This window comes from Ranitomeya imitator, chromosome 2 (genome assembly GCF_032444005.1).
Source record: "Ranitomeya imitator isolate aRanImi1 chromosome 2, aRanImi1.pri, whole genome shotgun sequence".
NCBI lineage: Eukaryota > Metazoa > Chordata > Amphibia > Anura > Dendrobatidae > Ranitomeya > Ranitomeya imitator.
In genome coordinates this window covers 359,835,243-359,861,764 of record NC_091283.1, presented here as the reverse complement: position 1 = coordinate 359,861,764, position 26,522 = coordinate 359,835,243, and the positions used below count along the sequence as shown (strand labels likewise).

Sequence of the window (26,522 nt, the reverse complement as noted above, 5' to 3'; positions counted from 1 at the left end):
TATCTATCCCATATCTATCTATCCCATATCTATCTATCCCATATCTATCTATCCTATATCTATCTATCCCATATCTATCTATCCTATATCTATCTATCTATCTATCTATCCATCCTATATCTATCTATCTCATATCTATCTATCTATGTGTGTAATGGAGTGTGGGTTGGACAAATGTAAAAGAGGAGTTGGACAGAAATGACATCACAAATCTTTTTGAAGAGAGGAGGGAGAGGAGGGAGGGGTTTGGGTGTGTTTTTGGAGTGGGTGTGCTAGGTTCGGGCTCAGTGGCAGTGCAAAGCATCATGGAACTTGTAGTATTAGAGCACAATAACTCAGGAGAAAGGAAGTTGTCGATTAACCCCATGAGAGCTGAATCCAGCACTGAAGATGTGCTGCTACAGCATGATAACAGCTAATATTGCTAAATAAACACAGTAGATGTTTTCAGTGGCACATAATAGCAAGATTTATGAAAAAATAAAAAATTTATAGTAGTGGACAACTTCTTTAAAAACGGCTACAAAAACAATAAAACTGGCACAAAAATGGGCATCAAAGTGGGCACCAAAGAGCGCTGAAGAAAGGGTTAAATGCCTTTGGGCCACTGATCTCACACTGCAGACATATAGAACAGGGAGCCCCACATCAAAACCAGTTTTTTCCAGCCTGGCCCAAATGGGTTCTGGGCATCAGAACTGGCATCAAAGTGGGCAGACAGTCAATTTTAGCCATTTGAATAAGTAGCTGATGTTTTTAAGGGGTTAAATGCCTTTGGGCCACTGATACCACAGTGCATATGTCAGGAAACAGGAAGAAGTCCTGATTACTTCATTTACACATACAGCGCTCTGAGCTGCAATTTCCTCTGCCTGCCCGCACAAGGCTGGAATTCTAAGCCACTCTTTCTCCCTCCCCCCGCTATACGGCCGTAATGTACGACGAGCCTGCCAGCGTCATTGAAGAATTTATATGGCCCTTTGCTGCTGTCACGATAATGCCAAAAAATGTCTTATTGTGAGTGTAGTTTCAGAAGGACATGGCTAACTACACACACTCACAATTCAGCTGCGACCCCTTTCTCTTCCCCCCCACCCCTCAGCTTCACTCCTACCCGAAACAAAGCCTATGATAGAGACTGGGCAACCTGATACTAATGGTGGGCAGGGTGTGGCTTTAAACTGCAGGTGACCAATCCGGCAAAGCCACCCGTTGTCCCTCCCCTCTCACTCAGGAATGCCTTTGTCTGAGACCTTGGAATAAGGTAAAAAAAAAACTATCCGATCAGTGCATATCATTAACCAGGCCTTTAGTGTTGTCACACGCTCAGAAGTATAAGTCACTATACTCTTAGACCAGCCATCAGTCTTGGCCGGGAAGCGATCTAACACAGCTTGGCAAAGATGTTCCATGCATCTGGATGTATTTATCCTCCTAAGCCACAGGCCAGCCAAGATAATAAAGTTGTCTGCAGGATGCATTTTTTCCCCATAGACTAACATTACAGACGCATTGCCACAAGTCGCAACCGTCGTGCGACGGTTGTGCCGTGTTGTGGCGGACCGCCGGCACAAAAAAACGTTCAATATAACTTTTTTTGTGCATTGTGTCCGCATTTTCGTCCGCGCATTCGCGAACGAAGCTCCGCCCCGCAACTCACAATGGGTCAGCGGATGCGTGGAAAAAAATGCATCCGCTGCCCCCGTTGTGCGGCGCTTCCACAGCATGCGTCGGTACCTGGGCCCGACGCTCTGCGACGGGCTGAGCTCGACGCTAATGTGAAAGTAGCCCAAGCCACAGGCCAGCCAAGATGATACCATGACATAACCTGTAAGTTCTCTTTTCAACGTTAATCCTTTTTTATTTTGTAATCTGTAATGCACTGTATTTTCCGGCGTATAAGACGACTTTTTAACCCCTGCAAAGCATCTCAAAAGCCGGGGGTCGTCTTATATGCCGGGTACAGCATGCGCAGGGAGCGGTCCTGTATGGTTCCCAGGATCTAAAGGAGAGGAGACTCTCCTTCAGGCCCTGGGATCCATATTCATGTAAAACAAAAGAATAAAAAAAAAAAATAGAATTACAACTTACCGGTAATTCCCTTTCTAGGAACCTTCCACGACAGCAGTATCGGAGGTTGCTTCCCTGCCCTAATAGGGGACAGGAAACAGAAAGATGTTAAATACCCCTCCCCTTCCTGCAACCACCAGTGTTTTTTCTGGACACAGTAGCATGTATAGTTACCACTTAAGTGCAGGAAACATCTAATACATAAATCAGATAGGGAAATTAGTGCTGTCGTGGAAGGTTCCTAGAAAGGGAATTACCGGTAAGTTGTAATTCTATTTTCTCCAGTCACCTTCCACGACAGCAGTATCGGAGTGATACCAACCGCTAATTTCTTTAGGGAGGGACAACAGCTTGGAGAACTCGTCTGCCAAACGATAGGTCCCTATTGAAGTTGAGCCTGTAATGTCTGGTGAATAAACAACCAATATCCAACACTGGTATATATAAACCTCACAAACACTATATAATAAACTTCATTCTCCATACAGCAAGGAGAAAAACCGAGGCATACAACAATTTTTTTTAAAAAAGTCCATACAATTTTTATTTAGAAAAATTCTCATAACAAAATATGATAAGCCAAGGAATATATAAATACAGAAAAAAACTCCATAAAAACAAAACGGCAGCAACGGACCAAAAGGATGGCATAAGCAATATATGACTCAGGTCAGAGTAAGGCACTGGAATGGAGTATGCAAAAAAGTATATACATGTACAAAACCGCAGAAAAAAGTGCAAAGTGCTAAAGATCAGCAGTCTAAATAGAACCGCTGCTCACTTTTGAAGCGCAATAGTACACAAAGCTATATTAAATAATATTTGCAGATCGCCTACCTAAAAAACCTATTCAGTAGTTGAAATGCCATAACGCTTGAATGAACTTACATGCTGTTAGGAATGCACCTATAAGGTCCGTGCCGCCACCCCGACAGCGCCGTTTCGCCTACCAGGCTTCTTCCATATGGGGGCAAGATGTGTGTCTGCTAAGAAACCTCTCATAATATAGTGTTTCGTATAATGAAATATAAATTACAGCTGCGTAATTATGCTGCACTTGAAGAGATCCTGAGTAGCGCATGCGTCATTCGATTAGCCTCGCCTGTAGTAATGAAGTGACTTCCGGTCAACCGCATCTGGAACGCAAGCGTGGAACGCTCGCGTTGCCTAGTGAGCGGGACCGGAAGTCATCGGGAGGCCAGGGGTGAGGCATGCGCAGTAGGGATCACCCTAGATACTATCACCGCTTACCAGCGGCATCTCCAAGAGCGGAAAGGGGCGTACCTAAATTTATGTAAGACATGCGCAGTGCGATCTATCTGAGAAAGAAAAAGGATATCACCGCTTACTAGCGGGATCCGCCAGAAGGGGAGGGGACGTACCTGAACTCCTGTAAGGCATGCGTAGTAAGACAACCCTAGATGCTAGAAAGGAGGGGGCGTGCCTAAACTACTGCGTGGTAAGTATAAACAGTACATAAGCGCATATCCTCCACAAGAAAGGGAGGGGACGTACCTGAACTACTGTGAGGCATGCGAAGTAAGACAACCCTAGATACTAGAGAGGGGGCGTGCCTAAACTACTACGTGGTAAGTATGAACAGTGCATCAGCGCATATCCACATAAATGGAATAAACTGCGCAATAAAATGTGCTTCTGTGTAATTCTACATAAAAAATAAACGAAAAAACTAATAAACATATGAACAAATACGATGAATGTCTATAATTACTGTAAACGCCGAATAAATGACGAATACGAAAATCTAAAATAAAAGACACTAACCCAAACTCGTTAACATGTGCATAAGATATAATAAAATATCTATAAAAAAATATATCTAATATGACCTTAAAAACAATAAGTCATATTACAAAATTACCCACACTGAATAGTGTTGGGCGAATACCATAATATGCTCAGCATGTGAAGTGCAAGCTAAAATGTGAACACAGAAAACAACCTTAAGATAAAAAGGACCTTAAAAAGGGAATCCGCATGCCAAAAATTAAACACAGTACAGAAGGCTGAACAACACTAAATGTCGACATGCATGAAGCATTAATAACAAAAGACAGAAAAATCTTGCTGTAATGAATTTTGATAGCAGATTCCATTTGAAGATGGCAAAGTCCAAAGAGGTTTCAGATCTTAAAGCAGATCCCTTTCACTTCGATGAAAACAGATGGAACTCCCTATTAGATACCGCCAGAAGAAAAGACGATGAAAATAGGGACAGAGGGATAAGACTGCAAAATAACAGTAAAAAATATAGAATAAAAATATAGAAACATAATAGACACACAAACATAAATTAAAATCCGGAGACAGGACTTACAATGCATATTAATAGGAACCGGAACTAGCACAGGAGGAGAGCAGGAGAGACTTTAAAGTTTATAAAAAAGAGCTGAAACCCATAGTTTCATTAAGGCCTTGTGGTGCCATGGTGCCTAATTGATATATCCACCTACTCTCCTTCTGGGCCAAGATCTTCCCCAAGTTACTACCTCTACTGTTAAGTGTCACCTGATCAATGGCTTTAATCTTAAAGGGAACCTGTCACCCCGTTTTTTGAGATTGAGCTATAAATACTGTTAAATAGGGCCTGCGCTGTGTGTTCCTATAGTGTATGTAGTGTACCCCGATTCCCCATGTATGCTGAGAAATAACTTACCAAAGTCGCCGTTTTCGCCTGTCAATCAGGCTGGTCAGGTCGGGAGGGCGTGGTGACATCGCTGGTTCTTCCTCAGCTTTACGTTGGTGGCGTAGTGGCGTAGTGGTGAAGACACAGCGCGCGATCTGCGCTGTCATCCCTTTCGTCGGTGGGGGCGGCCATCTTCCTGGGGCCGCGCGTGCGCAGATCGAGTGCTCTGCTGCACGGGGCTTCAGGAAAATGGCCGCGGGATGCCGCGCGTGCGCATTAGAGATCGCGGCGGCCATTTTCCCAAAGCCGAGATGCAAACTCGGCTTTGGGAAAATGGCCGCCGCGATCTCTAATGCGCACGCGCGGCATCCCGCGGCCATTTTCCTGAAGCCCCGTGCAGCAGAGCACTCGATCTGCGCACGCGCGGCCCCAGGAAGATGGCCGCCCCCACCGACGAAAGGGATGACAGCGCAGATCGCGCGCTGTGTCTTCACCACTACGCCACCAACGTAAAGCTGAGGAAGAACCAGCGATGTCACCACGCCCTCCCGACCTGACCAGCCTGATTGACAGGCGAAAACGGCGACTTTGGTAAGTTATTTCTCAGCATACATGGGGAATCGGGGTACACTACATACACTATAGGAACACACAGCGCAGGCCCTATTTAACAGTATTTATAGCTCAATCTCAAAAAACGGGGTGACAGGTTCCCTTTAAGACCTGTTGGATCAGAGTTATGGAACAATCTAAAGTGCCTGGGAAGGGTTTTCAACATACTCACATCATCAGCCATAGCCGCCTTCTCAATATCGAGCACATGTTCTCTGGTTCGTAATTTTAACTCTCGCGTTGTCAATCCGATGTAAACTTTATTACAGGGGCATTTGGCGTGATATACAACCCCTTTTGAAGTACAAGACAGATTTTTCCAAATGGAATAGACTCTGGTACCATCATGATTACAAAACGACTGACCTTTAGTGTGGTTACTGCATGCCTTAGGCTACGTTCACATTAGCGTTGCACGCCGGTGCGTCGGCGACGCAACGCACGACGCACCAAAAACGCGCACAAAACGCTGCGTTTTGCGACGCGTGCGTCGTTTTTTGACGAAAATCGGACGCACGGAAAATGCAACTTGTTGCATTTTCGTGCGTCCGACGCTAGCGTCGAAAACGACGCACATGTCGAAAAACGCAAACAAAAAAACGCACGCGTCCCCTATGTTAAACATAGGGGCGCGTCGCAGACGCAACAGCGACGCACATTAGCGTAACGCTAATGTGAACGTAGCCTTACATCTACTACAGGGGAAAAAACCCTTTCTAATAGATGTTGAAGCTCCAGTGGTATTCTCCGTCTTAGAATAATGGCTGTGAACCAAAAGATCTTTTAAATTTTGAGAACGTTTAGGTACTAAAGATGGATGTTTTGGCAGGATATTTTTCAAAACTGGATCACTACGCTAAAATCATGACTAGCGTATATAGAAAACCTACTGCGACGAATACTCTTTTGCACGTCTCATCTTCACATTTTAGACCTACAATTGATGGCATTCCTATAGGACAGTTTTTGAGAGTTAAGAAGATCTGCTCTAGTGAAAATGATTATCAGGCGGAAGCACAAGATCTGGCCTGCCGATTTCAAGATCGAGGTTATAGCAACAGGCAGATAAAAAAAAAAGGGATGCAAAAGAGCAGCCAGAAAACCAAGAGAAGAACTTTTGTATGGAAGACGGGAAATTTTTGATAGGCAACAAAAAAAAAAAAACCAAATTAGGTTTATTACAAATTACAACAAACAGTGGTCAGAATTGACGTCAATTTTGCACAAGCATTGGAATGTGCTGCTTAGTGATCCAGTTTTGAAAAATATGGAAAACCTCCTTTTGGATTAGAGGGATTCGGACAGAATGAGGGCAAGATGATCTCCTGATTCCTATGGAATTCCGAGACTACTTTAGGCATAAAGGAAGGATCTAGTTTGAGGATTATGCTGTCCATAGTTACGGTCAGGAATGGCTCCTGGATTGATAAAGCCTGTATCTCCTCTATACGCGTGGCAGTAGTAATAGCCATCAGGAAGACGGTTTTAAGGGTCAAGATTTTTAGGTTGGAGCCTGAGAGGGGTTCAAATGGGACACCGGTCATACTCTTTAGAACAAGATTCAAATCCCACGGAGGAGTGTGGATAAGACGTCTCAGATGGATTCTAGTTGCCGATGTTATGAACAGTTTGATCCATCGGTGATTTGCCAGATCTTGGTCAAAGAAAGACCCCAGAGCTGACACCTGAACCTTTAGGGTACTAGGTGAAAGCTCCAGCTCCAAGCCCTTCTGGAGGAATTTAAGGATTTGAGCAATGTCTGGTTTGAATGGACCTGGTTTGTTCGGGAAACACCATGAAGAAAATTATTTCCATATTTTGCCATAAATGGCATTAGTTATCGGCTTCCTACTTTTTTGTAGGGTTTCAATCACGTCTTGAGAGAGACCCCTGGCTTTTAGGATCTCGGCTTCAGAAGCCAGGCTGCTAACTTCAGCTTGTGCAGGTCTGGATGAAATAGGGGACCTTGTTGAAGCAGGTCGTGTCTCAGGGGAAGCAGGATCAGACCCTCTAGACACATGTCTGTTAACGCGTTGAACCAGCTTCTTCCTGGCCACAAAGGGGCCATCAGAATCGTTGTGACCCGATCTATCCGGATTTTTTGTAATGTTCTGGATAATAATGGGATTGGCGGAAAGGCATAAGCTAAGGCGAATTCCCAAGGATGGGAGAAAGTGTCCAGCACCTGTGCTTCATTTGAGGAGCTTAGGGAGAAGAAGGTGTTTAATTTCGTATTTTGCCTGCTGGCAAACAGGTCCACTTCGGGGGTTCCCCACCTCTGGACCAAGGATAGGAATACCTCCTGGTTTAGGGACCATTCTCCTGGATGAAAGTCCCTCCTGCTGAGGTAATCCGCCTGGGAATTGTCCAAACCTTTTATATGCACTGCGGAGATGGACAGGTGGTGTTTCTCTGCCCAAGAAAAAATCCTTCCAGCAGTTATTTTTAGGCTCGAGTGTCTTGTGCCCCCTTGGTGCCGGAGATAGGCGACAGTGGTCATATTTTCGGACATCACTCGAACATGGTGACCTTGGACGAGGGCCGATGAGGCTTTCAGTGCCTCCTCCACTGCTTTTAATTCTCTCAGATTTGAGGAACTGCGACTCACATCTGGGGCCCACAACCCCTGAAAGTGGGAACTCCCGATCATGGCACCCCAACCTCTCTGACTTGCGTCTGTTGTGAGTACTCAGAGGAGTTTGATCCCAGCTGACCCCTCCGATGTAGGTTTCGGGAGTTCAGCCACCACGAGAGGGAGGATTTTACATGAGTGGGAAGAGGGATCTTCCTGGATAAAGCCATCTGATGTCCTCTTGAATATGACAGAAGGTGGGATTGAAGAATTCTCGTATGGGCCTGGGCCCAGGAGACTGCCTGGATGCAAGATGTTAGAGAACCCAGGATTGACATCGAGTCTCTTAGAGTTGGGGATTTTTGGCCTCTGAACCTGGAGATTCTGTGAACAAGATCGATCCGACGGTCCTTGGGTAGGAAGGACATTCTCTTCTCTGAGTCCAGAAGAACTCCTAGGAATTTCTTCTGTAGAGATGGCCGGAGATCTGATTTTGCCAGATTCGGAATCCACCCAAGAGACGTTAAAATATTGAGAACCTTCGTCACATCCTGACGGAGGCGTAAAGCTGATGGGGCAATGAGGAGGAAGTCGTCCAAGTATGGAATGACACAGACCCCCTGTTGTCGGATAAAGATTATCACTTACGTCATAATCTTGAAGACACGTGGAGCCGATGATACTCCGAAAGGAAGGGCATTGAACTGGTAATGGCTGACCCGTTTGTTGTGGGAGATAGCGAACCTGAGGAACTTCCTGTGATCCAGATGTATTGGCACATGGTAGTATGCGTCCCTCAGGTCCAACGTGACCATTACCCAGTTCTGCCCAATCAGCGGGATTGCTGATCTGATAGATTCCATCTTGAATCTCTGATATTTTATCACCTGATTCAGAGGTTTCAGATTTATTATGATACGGTGTTTCCCGGAGGGTTTCCTCACTAGAAAGAGATGGAAGTAAATGACCTTCTCTTTCCTGACGTGGAACATGGGAAATTACCTTTGCTTGAAGCAGGCTTAGAATATCCGACCTCAGGATCTCCTGAAGTTTTGGAGATTGAGGAGAAGTGATCGTTAGCCGGTGAGGCGGAGGACTCTCGAATTCCAGCCTTAGACCATCCCGTATGGTACGCAGGACCCATTGATCCCTGGTGATCTCTTGCCACCGGGAGAAAAAATCCGAGAGTCGACCCCCGACCGGGGAGCAGTCATTGCTTCTCGGAGGATTGCTGGGGCTGGGGGACCAGAATATTTCTGGCTTTCCCACCTTTGGGGTAACTCCATCGCCCCGATTTGCCCTTACCCTTAAAATTCTGTTGGGGTGGTTGGTCACGGGGTAACGAAAAAAACGCTTCCTAGGGTTCCTTTGTTCCGGAAGAACTTTCTTTTAGTCCGAAGCCTTGTCTAGGATGTCATCCAAGGCTGGCCCAAAAACGTGATGACCCTGGAAGGGAATACCACAAAGTTTGGACTTTGAGGTAATATCTCCTCCCCAGGACTTAAGCCACAAGGCCCTCCTGGCTGAATTTGTGAGAACCGCGGAATCAGTTCGGGTAGCCGCTAGATCTGCTGAAGCGTCCGCGAGGAATCCAGTTGCTTTTTGAAGCAGCGGGAGAGAATTAAGGATGTCCTCCCTGGAAGTACCCTGTACAAGGGGATTTTCCAAGGTACGAAGCCAGAGAAACAATGATCTGGCTACACATGTTGAGGCGACATTAGATCTCAATAGGTTAGTTGAGGTCTCCCAGGATTTCCTCAATAAACTCTCAGTTCCATAGGATCTTTCAGCTGAGAAGAATCTTCAAAGGGCAGAGCCGTTTTCTTGGTTACCCTTGACACCTGCACATCTACTTTGGGCATATCAAATAAAGAACAGTCTCCCTCCAGGGGTAAACGATTTTTAAACTCAGATGGGACGTTTAACCCCTTTTCCGGCAGGCCCCACTCTTGGAGGATAAGGTTTTCAATGTTTTCATGTATAGGAAAACCCTTTATAGATTTGGGTTTCAGACCGCCGAACATATAAACGGAATGGTCCTCTGCCTCCTCTTCTACCCCCATGGTACCTCTCACCATGGAAATTAATTCTTCTAAATCCTCAGAGGAGAAGAGGTATTTTTTACTGTCAGATTTGGGAACAGAAGTAGAAGTAGAACCCTCTTTTTCCCAGCTATACTCTGAACCCGAGGTATGTATCTCGCCTGAGTTGGAGTCTGATACAACCGGACCCATCTTCCTTTTTTTAGGAGGGGGAGGTTGTTGAGTCGGGGCCTGAGAGAAGGCCGCCATAGAGGATTGAACCTCCTGTCTTTTGAGGGTTCTAATGCTGTCCATTAGTGAAGGCTGTTCGCTACGCAGCACTTCGTCTGTGCATGGTTGGCAGAGCTTCTTTTTATAGGTCGAGGGAAGTTTGGACGCACAAGCAGCACACTTGCGGTTGGGCTTGACTTTCTTAGGGTCAGAAACCTTGTCTCCCTGAAACGAGAGAGGAAGGTGGACTAAGAAGCTAGTTAAATAAAAATTGACAGCAAGGGACATCAGCCCACTACTTACAGTAGGGGGGTGAGCGCTGGGCTCTGCAGAGGCAGAGTGTAAGGTTTTGTCGCCGTCCATAACGTCAGTGGTCCAGAGAGGGTCAGAGACAGACGTCTTACCTGAAGGCTTCTCCAGCCAGGAATAAGTACCTATCGAGGCTCCAGCGAGTTTGGTGCTCCTCCCCCTCGAAAAGTGTCCCGGGGGGGGGTCCGGAGACACCCGCCATAGCCGCCGCTGTTAATCCTGAGTCAGGACGTCGGCCGGCGCACGCTGGAGCTCCAGTCCGAAAAACCGGAAGTTCGGGAAAGCGTCACTTCCGGTGCGCGCGCGCGCCAACCCCAGCAGCAGCGTGGAGGAGAGAGGAAGCCGGGGAGCTGCAGGAGGACCCCGGGCACTACACCGCTCTGCATTGCCACCCGAAAGTGGCGCAGGAAGAGCGGGCGAAGGTCCCAAGTCACGCGACAAGCGCGGAGATGAGAGCAGTCTGGAGAAGGAGGAGAGGCAGAGCTCCCGACCGCCCGGCTCTCAGGTAACCGTTCTCCCGTTCGCCGGCCAAGGCAGCACTATCGACGAACCTCTTCAGGCCCCATAGGGGACAGGAAAAACACTGGTGGTTGCAGGAAGGAGAGGGGTATTTAACCTCTTTCTGCTTCCTGTCCCCTATTAGGGCGGGGAGGCAACCTCCGATACTGCTGTCGTGGAAGGTGACTGGAGAAATATGGGATATACTTACCCTTCGACGGCCCGCGGCTCTCATCGGTGCAAGGGCCGGCCTCCGATCCTAAGGATGCATTGAGCGAAGGACCTTCGGTGACGTCACGGTCACCCGACCAGTCACGCGACGTCATTAAAGGTCCTTCATTAAATGCATCCTTAGGAACGGAGGTCGCCGCTTGCGCCACTGAGAGCCGCGGGCCGTCAGAGGGTAAGTATATCCCATATTTTTTATTTTTATTCTTTTTTTACATGAATATGGATCCCAGGGCCTGAAGGAGTCTCCTCTCCTCCAGACCCTGGGAACCATCCGCACCGCACATGCTGTATAAGATGACTGGGCGTATAAGATGACCCTCGTCTTATACAGCGAATATATCCCAAACTACATATTTTATATGGAAAAGTTGGGGGTCGTCTTATATGCCCAGTCGTCTTATACACCAGAAAATACGGTATATATGAATTGTCTCCTTTCTAATATCTTTTTATACTTTGTAAACACTGCCTAATTTTTCATGGAATAAAATATTTAATTGCCATCTTGTCTCTTCTGTTCTATAATGAACTGTGTCCTCTGAAGTGAATTGCGCTACTGATTTGGGTTGGCTCCGGACCCATTAATCGGAGTTGGTGGCAGCATACTTTGTTCTGTGCGATTGGGAATCTTTGCAGCGATGGCAGCGTTGATAATTATTGTTCCCGCCTGTGTAGTAGTTATATCGCCCTCGCTGCAGTGTGCCCAATAGCCAGTACATAGCAGGCAGCCTTTCTGGCGACTAATTACCCTAGGTGCAGTACCCTGTTTGACCTGAGGGTAAGGGGGGCGCCAGAGAACTGCAAGTTCCAAACTGGAACTGGGAAGTGGGATATAGATAAAACTCCTTCAGAATGAACTGGGCAACGAAACAACCCCGGTTCATGACAAATTGGTGTGAGTGGTGGGGATGATAAAGGTATCCTCCCCGTGATCCATGACAGAAGTATAAATAGATATTATAAAGAAGACAAATATCATATGTACAGTACAATTGCAACTAAAATGGGATTAAAGTTGAAAAACACTTACATTTACACAGTGGGGGGAAGAGCAAGGGGTCGCAGCTGCATTGTGAGTGTGTGGTTAGCCATGTCCTTAAACTACACTCACAATATGACAATTTTTGGCATTATCGTGACAGCAGCACAGGGCCATATAAATTCTTCAATGAAGCTGGCAGGCTGTATAGAGGGGGGAGGGAGAAAGAGTTGCTTAGAATTCCAGCTTTATGTGGGCAGGCAGAGGAAATTGCAGCTCAGAGTGCTGTATGTGTAACTGAAGTAATCAGGACTTCTTCCTATTTCCTGACATATGCACTGTGGTATCAGTGGCCCAAAGACATTTAACCCCCTTAAAAACATCAGTTACTTATTCAAATCTGTGAAAATGGGCTGTTTGCCCACTTTGATGCCAGTTCTGGTGCCCAGAACCCATTTGGGCCAGGCTGAAGGGACCTGGGTTTGATGCAGGGCATCACTGTCTGTATTTTAAGTGTCGTATCAGTGGCCCAAAGGCATTTAACCCCTTAAAAACATCAGCTACTTATTCAAATGGTCAAAATTGACCGTCTGCCCACTTTGATGCCAGTTCTGGTGCCCAGAACCCATTTGGGCCAGGCTGGAAAAAACTGGTTTTGATGTGGGGCTCCCTGTTCTATATGTCTGCAGTGTGAGATCAGTGGCCCAAAGGCATTTAAAGGGGTTGTCCACTACTTTCATGTAACCCCCCAATGTATCCCCCCTGGGCCCCTAATGAAGTATAAATACCTTCTGTTGCCGTTTTCGCCTGTGAGTGGCACTATGGCAGCGGCTGAGTCCGGGTCACGTGACCCCCCAGGCTGCAGCCACCGCTAATTTCCGCTGACGTCACGTCAATTTCCAGACTCTGGAAATTGACGTGACGTCGGCAACAGGCGTGACCAGCCCCCACAGTCAGCAGTCACTCAAGAGTGACTGGGCTGTGGGAGTGGCTGTGTGGTGCCTGCGGGGCTGTGTGTGCTGGGGGCGGGTGGGGCTGTGTGTGCTGGGGGCGGGCGGGGCTGTGCTAGGATCTGCTGCCGTCGTCGGCGTCCGGTGCGATGTCCGGTGCAGTGTCGGCCGAAGCAGCGGTGGCCGGTGTCGTGGCGGCGGCAGGTGCAACGGCGGGGGTCTGTGCCGAAGGTGCTGGAGTGTGCGGTGGCGTCTCTGTGTGCAGGCATCGTCCGATGGGACTACAAGTCCCATCGGGCTCTGCCTGCTACAGTGACAGCGAGTAACACATTAGCCAATGATGGGACAGTAGTAGTCCCATCATCCGGCTAATGTGTTGAATGTAAAAAACAAAACAAAAAAAAAAAACACAGTACATACATTCAAGACATGCACCATGCGACGACATGGGACATGCACCATGCGACGACATGGGACATGCACCATGCGACGACATGGGACATGCACCATGCGACGACATGGGACATGCACCATGCGACGACATGGGACATGCACCATGCGACGACATGGGACATGCACCATGCGACGACATGGGACATGCACCATGCGACGACATGGGACATGCACCATGCGACGACATGGGACATGCACCATGCGACGACATGGGACATGCACCATGCGACGACATGGGACATGCACCATGCGACGACATGGGACATGCACCATGCGACGACATGGGACATGCACCATGCGACGACATGGGACATGCACCATGCGACGACATGGGACATGCACCATGCGACGACATGGGACATGCACCATGCGACGACATGGGACATGCACCATGCGACGACATGGGACATGCACCATGCGACGACATGGGACATGCACCATGCGACGACATGGGACATGCACCATGCGACGACATGGGACATGCACCATGCGACGACATGGGACATGCACCATGCGACGACATGGGACATGCACCATGCGACGACATGGGACATGCACCATGCGACGACATGGGACATGCACCATGCGACGACATGGGACATGCACCATGCGACGACATGGGACATGCACCATGCGACGACATGGGACATGCACCATGCGACGACATGGGACATGCACCATGCGACGACATGGGACATGCACCATGCGACGACATGGGACATGCACCATGCGACGACATGGGACATGCACCATGCGACGACATGGGACATGCACCATGCGACGACATGGGACATGCACCATGCGACGACATGGGACATGCACCATGCGACGACATGGGACATGCACCATGCGACGACATGGGACATGCACCATGCGACGACATGGGACATGCACCATGCGACGACATGGGACATGCACCATGCGACGACATGGGACATGCACCATGCGACGACATGGGACATGCACCATGCGACGACATGGGACATGCACCATGCGACGACATGGGACATGCACCATGCGACGACATGGGACATGCACCATGCGACGACATGGGACATGCACCATGCGACGACATGGGACATGCACCATGCGACGACATGGGACATGCACCATGCGACGACATGGGACATGCACCATGCGACGACATGGGACATGCACCATGCGACGACATGGGACATGCACCATGCGACGACATGGGACATGCACCATGCGACGACATGGGACATGCACCATGCGACGACATGGGACATGCACCATGCGACGACATGCTACATGCACCGACATGCGACGACATGCTACATGCACCGACATGCGACGACATGCTACATGCACCGACATGCGACGACATGCTACATGCACCGACATGCAACATGTGCCATGCGGCGACATGCACCATGCGACGACATGCACCATGCGACAACATGCACCATGCGACGACATGCACCATGCGACGACATGCACCATGCGACACCATGTGACATGCCCCATGCGCCGACATGCCCCATTCGGCGACATGCACCATGCGCCGACATGCACCATGCGACGACATGCACAGTACATACATACAGTACATATAACAGAGTACATACTCACCATCACTTGTCACTTTGTTCCCCGAAGCCATTGTCACCTGTAAAAAATATTAAAATATTAAACAAACAATATACTCCCTGATCCGCAGAAATCCAATTAAAACGAGTGTCCCACAACGATCTCCCAGTGGAGAGCCGGAGCATCAGCTGATGCGACCACTCTCCAGGGGCCCCAGGAACACAATGATGGAAGGTATCCTTCCATCATGTATTCCTCACAAGGTATTCCTACGCCCCTGTGAGAAAATAGTCCCTAGTCTCACTTATGGCATTGCTGGGTGAGACATTTTCCCACGCAGCAAATGCCATAAAGTGAGACCAGTGAACTAGAGTAATCTCAGTGATACACTGCAGGAGCCATTGTCTCCTGTCAGTGTGTCACTGAGGGTCCTATAGAGCAGTGACATCACTCGATATCACTGTTCTATAGGGGAGATCGTCGTGGGACACTCGTTATTAATTGGACTACGGGGTACAGGTAGTATACGGTTTATTATTTTACTTTTTTTGCAGGCGCAGAAGTATGGCAAGTATGGTTAAATGAAGAATATTAAAATACTTTTTTCCAAATGTGTGTTTTATTAACCCTTTCTTACTATTGGATTACTAACGGATAGGAGTCTTATTGACGCCTCTCCGTTATTAACCCGGCTTAATGTCACCTTACAATAGCAAGGTGACATTACCCCATATCCCACCGCTACACGGGAGTGGGAAGAGAGGGGCTAAGTGCTGGAATTGGCACATCTTACAGATGCGCCATTTCTTAGGTGGCTACGGACTGGTATTTGTAGCCGGGGGGGGAGGGGGTGGGGGGGGGAATATCCATGGCCCCTCTCTAGGCTATGAATATCAGCTCGCAGCTGTCTGCGTAGCCCTTCTGGCTATAAAATATAGGGGGACCCCACGTCTTTTTTGGGGGGTTCCCGTATTTTAATAGCCAGTAAAGGCTACGCAGACAGCTGCGGGCTGGTATTCATAGCAGGCTACAAATATTGGCCCCCGGCTTTCCCCCTCTGGCGCAGAAAATTGCGCGGGAGCCCACGCAGTTTTTTCCGCTTTTTTTTTTTTAAATTCAACACTCATTAAGGCCTCATTCACTCTTGCATCGTTACGGGTCCGTCGCTATGCGTCGGGCCGACGTACGTTGTGAAATTTGTGCATGACGTGGGCAGCGGATGCAGTTTTTCAAAGCATCCGCTGCCCATTCTGAAGTGCGGGGAGGAGGGGGCGGAGTTTCTGCCGTGCATGCGCAGTAGAAAATAGCGGGCGCGACGGCCAAAAAAACTTTCACTTGAACGTTTTTTCGTGCCGACGGTCCGCCAAAACACGACGGATCCGTTGCACGACGGAGGCGACGTCATAGACGCCGGTACAGTTGAATGCGGCGGCGGCACTGGCGGGAGGAGGGGGGAAAGAGTGCAGCGGCCCACTACTGGCACCGGCCCTTCTGGCATTTGCCAGAAGTGCCCGATGGCCAGTCCGGCCCTGGTCACCGCCCACACACTTCCCTCCTCCTGAACTGCAGCGTTTCTCGGACCCACATCCGTAACAAAACTGCAGATATTTTTTAGATCTCAATGAAAGTGTAAGGCCGGAGTCACACTACAGCGAGATACGGCCGAGTCTCGCAGGTTAAAAACAAGCTCCGGCACCGGCACTCCGGAGCGGAGCGTGCGGCTCCATGTATTGCTATGCGGCCGCACGCTCCGCTCCAGAGTGCCGGTGCCAGAGCTTGGTTTTAACCTGTGAGACACGGCCGTATCTTGCTGTAGTGTGATCCCGGCCTAAGGGTGCAGAAACGCTGCAGTTCGGCCCAAAAGAAGTGACATGCTGCAGAGAGAAAAAAAGCTGCGTTTCGGTGCGGCCTTTTCTGCAGAATGTGCACAAGTCTGCGGCTCCCATAGACTTATATTGGTTGTGGATTTAATGCAATTCCGTATGGCAAAAAAACGCTGCGGATCTGCAATCAAATCCGCAATGTGTGCACAGTCTTAGCATTTAGTGAACCTAGCAAAAATGCAAGCAAAAACAAGTGTGAGATTGCACTTTTTTGCAATTTCATTGCACTTTGAATTTTTTTTCACATTTTCTGTTATACGACATGGTAAAACCAATGGTGTCGTTCAAAAGTAGAACTTGTCCCGCAAAAGATAAGCCCTCACATGGCCATATTGACGGAAACATTATGGCTCTGGAAGGAAGGGGAGCGATAAACGAAAAAAGCTCCAGGGTGAAGGGGTTTAGAAACATGGATATGGACATATCTATGGAAATAGATATATATCTCTATCTATCATCTATCTATCTCTGTGTGTAATGGAGTGTGGGTTGGACAAATGTAAAAGAGGAGATGGACAGAAATGACATCACAAATCTTTTGGAGGGGGAGGAGGGAGGGGTTTGGGTGTGTTTTTGGAGTGGGTGTGTTAGGTTCGGGCTTAGTGGCAGTGCAAAGCATCATGGAACTTGTAGTATTAGAGCACAATAACTCAGGAGAAAGGAAGTTGTCGATTAACCCCATGAGAGCTGAATCCAGCACTGAAGATGTGCTGCTACAGCATGATAAAAGGTAATATTGCTAAAATAAACACAGTGGATGTTTTCAGTGGCACATAATAGCAAGATTTAAAAAAAAAAAAAAACTATAGCAGTGGACAACTTCTTTAACCCTTTCTTTAGCGCTCTTTGGTGCCCACTTTGATGCCCATTTTTGTGCCAGTTTTATTGTTTTTGTAGCCGTTTTTAAGTGTATTCACATCAGGGCTCCTCGCTGCATTGTCTTTTATTATTGTGATGATCATTTTTTGTTGTTAAACCTATAAGAAAACAGAAAAGAAAAAAAATGCCGAATAAGAAACTGAACGAATAAGAAACCAACTTCAGCCTCGTCTCATCCAGGTGGATACACGTTACATCAGCATCTCACTATGATCGCAGGGCATTGACTGTTACCATGTGTTACCTCTCCTTCAGTCCCGGGCTCCCTGTCTGCCGCTGGGTCTGCTGCCACCCGCGCCACTTCTTCCTCGCTGCCCCCGCTGAGACTCTGCGCGGGTGTCCCGGCGCGCTTCTTCCCTGCAGTCTTTTCTTCCTGAGTGACCTGACCCGGCAGGGTTTCCTGTCCAATAGAGGACAGGCGTCAGGTACTTCAGGCCGCCCTCCCTTAGTGGAGGAGCCTGATTATTAAGTTCCCTTGCCATAGTTAGGCCGCCTTGTTGCCGCTTGCTTCGCCTGCTTTGTCTGCTAATTAACCCTTGTTTGTCCTTCCTTTCTTCCAGAGCCCGCACCTGTCCGGTGTGTTTCTTTGGTCCCTGCCTTCATCTTCCCTTCAGTCCAGTTTTCATCTCCTCATCGGCTCTTCTCAGTTAGTCACAGGCTCCAGTCTCCCTGTCCTCAGCCCCATTACGCCGTCTCCAGGTTCTCCTCAGTCTTCTTGCTCTGTTCTCCTCCGTTTCTCTCATTGGTTTTCCCTGAGCCGATCCCTGGTCCGGGCATCCGTGGTTCTAGAGGTCCCAGAGCCTGCTCCCAAACGATCCCTGTATAGGGGTTGGTCTATTCTGGAGCGCTCGCTCGGGGAAGGGTCGGTTCTACGGTCCAGTGGGTCCACTCTTGGTACTCGCTGCCTTCGGTGTAACACCATCGCAGCAAGAAATATAGCAAATGTTCTGGTATTTGGAGTCTGATGACATAAATGTGATATTTCTTCCCAAGTAATGAGATATTATTGTGGAAAAGTCGTACAACGAATATTCTCTATACGTCATTATCACAGTCATTGTATATTTATCACTGAGAGATAATAGAGGAGCGACCATCTGTCCCCTGCTCACCAAATACATGTTATTAAACGTTCTCAGTGCATTATATAATGTCCAGTAATGGCGAATCTGCAGCACCTACCTCCACCTGCAGAGCCGCGGAAGCGTCTAGTTTTAGAGTTGGTTTCTTGAGGGACAGGAGTGATTCCTTGAAATCATGATGTCACCGGAAGAGGCGGGGCCTCCTTTAGTCCCTTGAGGAGCCGATAGCAGCCAGGAAGCTGAGTTTTGTAGAAGCCGCTACTGGAGACGAGACGCGGGAAAACTAGGCATTGTGGGGCAGGAATATAATAGGACTGCGCATACTGCGCATGCGCCACATGCACGCGCGGCACTCGCGTCCGCACGGCCGCGCGCACATGGCGCATGCGCAGCAGCTAGGGCTACTGCGCGCCGCCCGAGGCTGCACGACCGCGCGCACCTGGCGCACGCGCAGTAGCTGCGCGCCGCCCGAGGCTGTAATAGTTGGTGGGCGGGTGCTCTCCCAGCGAAACACGCCCCAACCCCCTTCTCGTTTTCGTGGCATGTCAACACAGCGGACACTGCTACCGGTATTAACTCTTTGGGGGGGTGCCATCACTGCTACCGGTATTAACCCTTCTGGGGGGGGTGGCAACACTGCTACCGGTATTAACCCTTCTGGGGGGGGTGGCAACACTGCTACCGGTATTAACCCTTTGGGGGGGGGAGAGAGGGCGCGGGGGGGCTCAGAGAGGGGGGCAAGGCGTGGGGGGGTCATAATGCGAACACTGCTACCGGTATTAACCCTTTAGGGGGTTGCCAACACTGCTATTGGTATTAACCCTTTGGGGGGAGAGGGCGCGGGGGAGGGGCTCAGAGAGAGGGGTGTGGGGGGGTCAGACTGCGAACACTGCTACCGGTATTAACCCTTTAGGGGGTTGCCAACACTGCTATTGGTATTAACCCTTTGGGGGGAGAGGGCGCGGGGGAGGGGCTCAGAGAGAGGGGTGTGGGGGGGTCAGACTGCGAACACTGCTACCGGTATTAACCCTTTAGGGGGCTGCCAACACTGCCGACGCGCTATTCCCGCATTTCTATCGGCGCGCATTCAGGAGCGCGCATTTATGCGCTTCGGCGCACATTTCGAATGTAAGGAAGCGCGCATTCAGGATCGCGGATCCGTATTCTGCCTGTAGTAATCTGTTGCGATTATTCCCAGTGGATCCGTATTCTGACTGTAGTAACCTGTTGCGTTTATTCCCAGCGGATCCGTATTCTGCCTGTAGTAACCTGTTGCGTTTATTCCCAGCAGATCCGTATTCTGCCTGTAGTAACCTGTTGCGTTTATTCCCAGCGGATCCGTATTCTGCCTGTAGTAACCTGTTGCGTTTATTCCCAGTGGATCCATATTCTGACTGTAGTAACCTGTTGCGTTTATTCCCAGCGGATCCGTATTCTGACTGTAGTAACCTGTTGCGTTTATTCCCAGCGGATCCGTATTCTGCCTGTAGTAACCTGTTGCGTTTATTCCCAGCAGATCCGTATTCTGCCTGTAGTAACCTGTTGCCTTTATTCCCAGCGGATCCGTATTCTGACTGTAGTAACCTGTTGCGTTTATTCCCAGCGGATCCGTATTCTGACTGTAGTAACCTGTTGCGTTTATTCCCAGCAGATCCGTATTCTGCCTGTAGTAACCTGTTGCGTTTATTCCCAGCGGATCCGTATTCTTCCTGTAGTAATCTGTTGCGTTTATTCCCAGCGGATCCGTATTCTGCCTGTAGTAATCTGTTGCGTTTATTCCCAGCAGATCCGTATTCTGCCTGTAGTAACCTGTTGCGTTTATTCCCAGCAGATCCGTATTCTGCCTGTAGTAATCTGTTGCGTTTATTCCCAGCAGATCCGTATTCTGCCTGTAGTAATCTGTTGCGTTTATTCCCAGCGGATCCGTATTCTGACTGTAGTAACCTGTTGCGTTTATTCCTAGCGGATCCGTATTCTGACTGTAGTAACCTGTTGCGTTTATTCCCAGCGGATCCGTATTCTGACTGTAGTAACCTGTTGTGTTTCTTCCCAGCGTATCCGTATTCTGCCTGTAATAATCTGTTGTCTTTATTCCCAGCGGATCCGTATTCTGCCTGTAGTAATCTGTTGCCTTTATTCCCAGCGGATCCGTATTCTGACTGTAGTAACCTGTTGCGTTTATTCCCAGCGGATCCGTATTCTGCCTGTAGTAATCTGTTGCCTTTATTCCCAGCGGATCCCTATTCTGCCTGTAGTGAGCTGTTGGGTTTATTCCCAGCGGATCCGTATTCTGCCTGTAGTAACCTGTTGCGTTTATTCCCAGCGGATCCATATTCTGACTGTAGTAACCTGTTGCGTTTATTCCTAGCGGATCCGTATTCTGCCTGTAATAATCTGTTGTCTTTATTCCCATTGGATCCGTATTCTGCCTGTAGTAATCTGTTGCGTTTATTCCCAGCGGATCCGTATTCTGCCTGTAGTAACCTGTTGCCTTTATTCCCAGCGGATCCCTATTCTGCCTGTAGTGAGCTGTTGCCTTTATTCCCAGCAGATCCGTATTCTTCCTGTAGTAACCTGTTGCGTTTATTCCCAGCGGATCCATATTCTGACTGTAGTAACCTGTTGCGTTTATTCCTAGCGGATCCGTATTCTGACTGTAGTAACCTGTTGCGTTTATTCCCAGCGGATCCGTATTCTGACTGTAGTAACCTGTTGTGTTTCTTCCCAGCGTATCCGTATTCTGCCTGTAATAATCTGTTGTCTTTATTCCCAGCGGATCCGTATTCTGCCTGTAGTAATCTGTTGCCTTTATTCCCAGCGGATCCGTATTCTGACTGTAGTAACCTGTTGCGTTTATTCCCAGCGGATCCGTATTCTGCCTGTAGTAATCTGTTGCCTTTATTCGCAGTGGATCCCTATTCTGCCTGTAGTGAGCTGTTGGGTTTATTCCCAGCGGATCCGTATTCTGCCTGTAGTAACCTGTTGCGTTTATTCCCAGCGGATCCATATTCTGACTGTAGTAACCTGTTGTGTTTATTCCTAGCGGATCCGTATTCTGCCTGTAATAATCTGTTGTCTTTATTCCCAGCGGATCCGTATTCTGCCTGTAGTAATCTGTTGTGTTTATTCCCAGCGGATCCGTATTCTGCCTGTAGTAACCTGTTGCCTTTATTCCCAGCGGATCCCTATTCTGCCTGTAGTGAGCTGTTACGTTTATTCCCAGCGGATCTGTTTTCTGCCTGTAGTAATCTGTTGCGTTTATTCCCAGTGTATCCGTATTCTGCCTGTAGTAAATTGTTGCGTTTATTCCCAGCGTATCCGTATTCTGCCTGTAGTAATCTGTTGCCTTTATTCCCAGCGGATCCGTATTCTGACTGTAGTAACCTGTTGTGTTTCTTCCCAGCGGATCCGTATTCTGCCTGTAATAATCTGTTGTCTTTATTCCCAGCGGATCCGTATTCTGCCTGTAGTAAGCTGTTGCCTTTATTCCCAGCGGATCCGTATTCTGACTGTAGTAATCTGTTGCGTTTATTCCCAGCGGATCCGTATTCTGCCTGTAGTAACCTGTTGCGTTTATTCCCAGTGGATCCGTATTCTGCCTGTAGTAACCTGTTGCGTTTATTCCCAGCGGATCCGTATTCTGCCTGGAGTAGCCTGTTGCGTTTATGCCCAGCGGATCCCTATTCTGCTTGTAGTAACCTTTTGCGTTTATTCCCAGCGGATCCGTATTCTGCCTGTAGTAACCTGTTGCCTTTATTCCCAGCGGATCCGTATTCTGCCTGTAGTAACCTGTTGCGTTTATTCCCAGCGGATCCATATTCTGACTGTAGTAATCTGTTGCGTTTATTCCCAGCGTATCCGTATTCTGCCTGTAGTAACCTGTTGCGTTTATGCCCAGCGGATCCGTATTCTGCCTGTAGTAAGCTGTTGAGTTTATTCCCAGCGGATCCGTATTCTGCCTGCAGTAACCTGTTGCCTTTATTCCCAGCGGATCCGTATTCTGCCTGTAGTAAATTGTTGCCTTTATTCCCAGCGGATCCGTATTCTGCCTGTAGTAATCTGTTGCGTTTTTTCCCAGCGGATCCGTATTCTGCCTGTAGTAAACTGTTGCGTTTATTCCCAGCGGATCCGTATTCTGCCTGTAGTAACCTGTTGAGTTTATTCCCAGCGGATCCGTATTCTGACTGTAGTAATCTGTTGTGTTTATTCCCAGCGGATCCGTATTCTGCCTGTAGTAACCTTTTGTGTTTATGCCCAGCGGATCCCTATTCTGCCAGTAGTAACCTTTTGCGTTTATTCCCAGCGGATCCGTATTCTGCCTGTAGTAACCTGTTGCCTTTATTCCCAGCGGATCCCTATTCTGCCTGTAGGGAGCTGTTGCGTTTATTCCCAGCGGATCCGTTTTCTGCCTGTAGTATCCTGTTGCGTTTATTCCCAGTGTATCCGTATTCTGCCTGTAGTAACCTGTTGCGTTTATTCCCAGCAGATCCGTATTCTGACTGTAGTAATCTGTTGCGTTTATTCCCAGTGTGTCCGTATTCTGCCTTTAGTAAGCTGTTGCGTTTATTCCCAGCGGATCCGTATTCTGCCTGTAGTAAATTGTTGCCTTTATTCCCAGCAGATCCGTATTCTGCCTGTAGTAATCTGTTGCCTTTATTCCCAGTGTGTCTGTATTCTGCCTTTAGTAATCTGTTGCGTTTATTCCCAGCGGATCCCTATTCTGCCTGTAGTAATCTTTTTGCCTTTATTCCCAGCGGATCCGTACTCTGCCTGTAGTAACCTGTTGCCTTTATTCCCAGCAGATCCGTATTCTGTCTGTAGTAACCTGTTGCGTTTATTCCCAGCGGATCCGTATTCTGACTGTAGTAATCTGTTGCGTTTATTCCCAGCGGATCCGTATTCTGCCTGTAGTAACCTGTTGCGTTTATGCCCAGCGGATCCCTATTCTGCCTGTAGTAACCTGTTGCGTTTATTCCCAGCGGATCTGTATTCTGCCTGTAGTAACCTGTTGCGTTTATTCCCAGCGGATCCATATTCTGACTGTAGTAACCTGTTGCGTTTATTCCTAGCGGATCCGTATTCTGCCTGTAATAATCTGTTGTCTTTATTCCCATTGGATCCGTATTCTGCCTGTAGTAATCTGTTGCGTTTATTCCCAGCGGATCCGTATTCTGCCTGTAGTAACCTGTTGCCTTTATTCCCAGCGGATCCCTATTCTGCCTGTAGTGAGCTGTTACGTTTATTCCCAGCGGATCTGTTTTCTGCCTGTAGTAATCTGTTGCGTTTATTCCCAGTGTATCCGTATTCTGCCTGTAGTAAATTGTTGCGTTTATTCCCAGCGGATCCGTATTCTGCCTGTAGTAATCTGTTGCCTTTATTCCCAGCGGATCCGTATTCTGACTGTAGTAACCTGTTGTGTTTCTTCCCAGCGGATCCGTATTCTGCCTGTAATAATCTGTTGTCTTTATTCCCAGCGGATCCGTATTCTGCCTGTAGTAAGCTGTTGCCTTTATTCCCAGCGGATCCGTATTCTGACTGTAGTAATCTGTTGCGTTTATTCCCAGCGGATCCATATTCTGCCTGTAGTAACCTGTTGCGTTTATTCCCAGTGGATCCGTATTCTGCCTGTAGTAACCTGTTGCGTTTATTCCCAGCAGATCCGTATTCTGCCTGGAGTAGCCTGTTGCGTTTATGCCCAGCGGATCCCTATTCTGCTTGTAGTAACCTTTTGCGTTTATTCCCAGCGGATCCGTATTCTGCCTGTAGTAACCTGTTGCCTTTATTCCCAGCGGATCCGTATTCTGCCTGTAGTAACCTGTTGCGTTTATTCCCAGCGGATCCGTATTCTGACTGTAGTAACCTGTTGCGTTTATTCCCAGCGGATCCGTATTCTGCCTGTAGTAACCTGTTGCGTTTATTCCCAGCGGATCCATATTCTGACTGTAGTAATCTGTTGCGTTTATTCCCAGCGTATCCGTATTCTGCCTGTAGTAACCTGTTGCGTTTATGCCCAGCGGATCCGTATTCTGCCTGTAGTAAGCTGTTGAGTTTATTCCCAGCGGATCCGTATTCTGCCTGTAGTAACCTGTTGCCTTTATTCCCAGCGGATCCGTATTCTGCCTGTAGTAAATTATTGCCTTTATTCCCAGCGGATCCGTATTCTGCCTGTAGTAATCTGTTGCCTTTATTCCCAGTGTGTCCGTATTCTGCCTGTAGTAACCTGTTGCGTTTATTCCCAGCGGATCCGTATTCTGACTGTAGTAACCTGTTGCCTTTATTCCCAGCGGATCCCTATTCTGCCTGTAGTGAGCTGCTGCGTTTATTCCCAGCGGATCCGTTTTCTGCCTGTAGTATCCTGTTGCGTTTATTCCCAGTGTATCTGTATTCTGCCTGTAGTAAATTGTTGCGTTTATTCCCAGCGTATCCGTATTCTGCCTGTAGTAATCTGTTGCCTTTATTCCCAGTATGTCCGTATTCTGCCTGTAGTAATCTGTAGCGTTTTTTCCCAGCGGATCCGTATTCTGCCTGTAGTAAACTGTTGCGTTTATTCCCAGCGGATCCGTATTCTGCCTGTAGTAACCTGTTGAGTTTATTCCCAGCGGATCCGTATTCTGACTGTAGTAATCTGTTGTGTTTATTCCCAGCGGATCCGTATTCTGCCTGTAGTAACCTGTTGTGTTTATGCCCAGCGGATCCCTATTCTGCCAGTAGTAACCTTTTGCGTTTATTCCCAGCGGATCCGTATTCTGCCTGTAGTAACCTGTTGCCTTTATTCCCAGCGGATCCCTATTCTGCCTGTAGGGAGCTGTTGCGTTTATTCCCAGCGGATCCGTTTTCTGCCTGTAGTATCCTGTTGCGTTTATTCCCAGTGTATCCGTATTCTGCCTGTAGTAACCTGTTGCGTTTATTCCCAGCAGATCCGTATTCTGACTGTAGTAATCTGTTGCGTTTATTCCCAGTGTGTCCGTATTCTGCCTTTAGTAAGCTGTTGCGTTTATTCCCAGCGGATCCGTATTCTGCCTGTAGTAAATTGTTGCCTTTATTCCCGGCAGATCCGTATTCTGCCTGTAGTAATCTGTTGCCTTTATTCCCAGTGTGTCTGTATTCTGCCTTTAGTAATCTGTTGCGTTTATTCCCAGCGGATCCCTATTCTGCCTGTAGTAATCTTTTTGCCTTTATTCCCAGCGGATCCGTACTCTGCCTGTAGTAACCTGTTGCCTTTATTCCCAGCAGATCCGTATTCTGTCTGTAGTAACCTGTTGCGTTTATTCCCAGCGGATCCGTATTCTGACTGTAGTAACCTGTTGCGTTTATTCCCAGCGGATCCGTATTCTGACTGTAGTAATCTGTTGCGTTTATTCCCAGCGGATCCGTATTCTGCCTGTAGTAACCTGTTGCGTTTATGCCCAGCGGATCCCTATTCTGCCTGTAGTAACCTGTTGCGTTTATTCCCAGCGGATCTGTATTCTGCCTGTAGTAATCTGTTGCGTTTATTCCCACCGGATCCGTATTCCGCCTCTAGTAACCTGTTGCGTTTATTCCCAGCGGATCTGT

General features: G+C 48.2%; 1 protein-coding gene and 1 long non-coding RNA gene across 2 annotated transcripts in view; one reads left to right on the top strand and one right to left on the bottom strand.

The window, feature by feature from the left end:
• The window catches only part of LOC138663831 (zinc finger protein 271-like), a 313,366-nt gene extending 294,133 nt beyond the window's left edge, over positions 1 to 19,233 (bottom strand). Inside the window, exon 1 of the mRNA XM_069750172.1 lies at positions 19,069 to 19,233. The gene's annotated coding sequence lies outside the window, so the exon portion shown is untranslated. The remainder of the gene's footprint in view (positions 1 to 19,068) is intronic.
• Positions 1 to 26,522, top strand: part of LOC138663836 (uncharacterized) — a 269,115-nt gene that overhangs the window by 220,812 nt on the left and 21,781 nt on the right. The window lies entirely within an intron of this gene.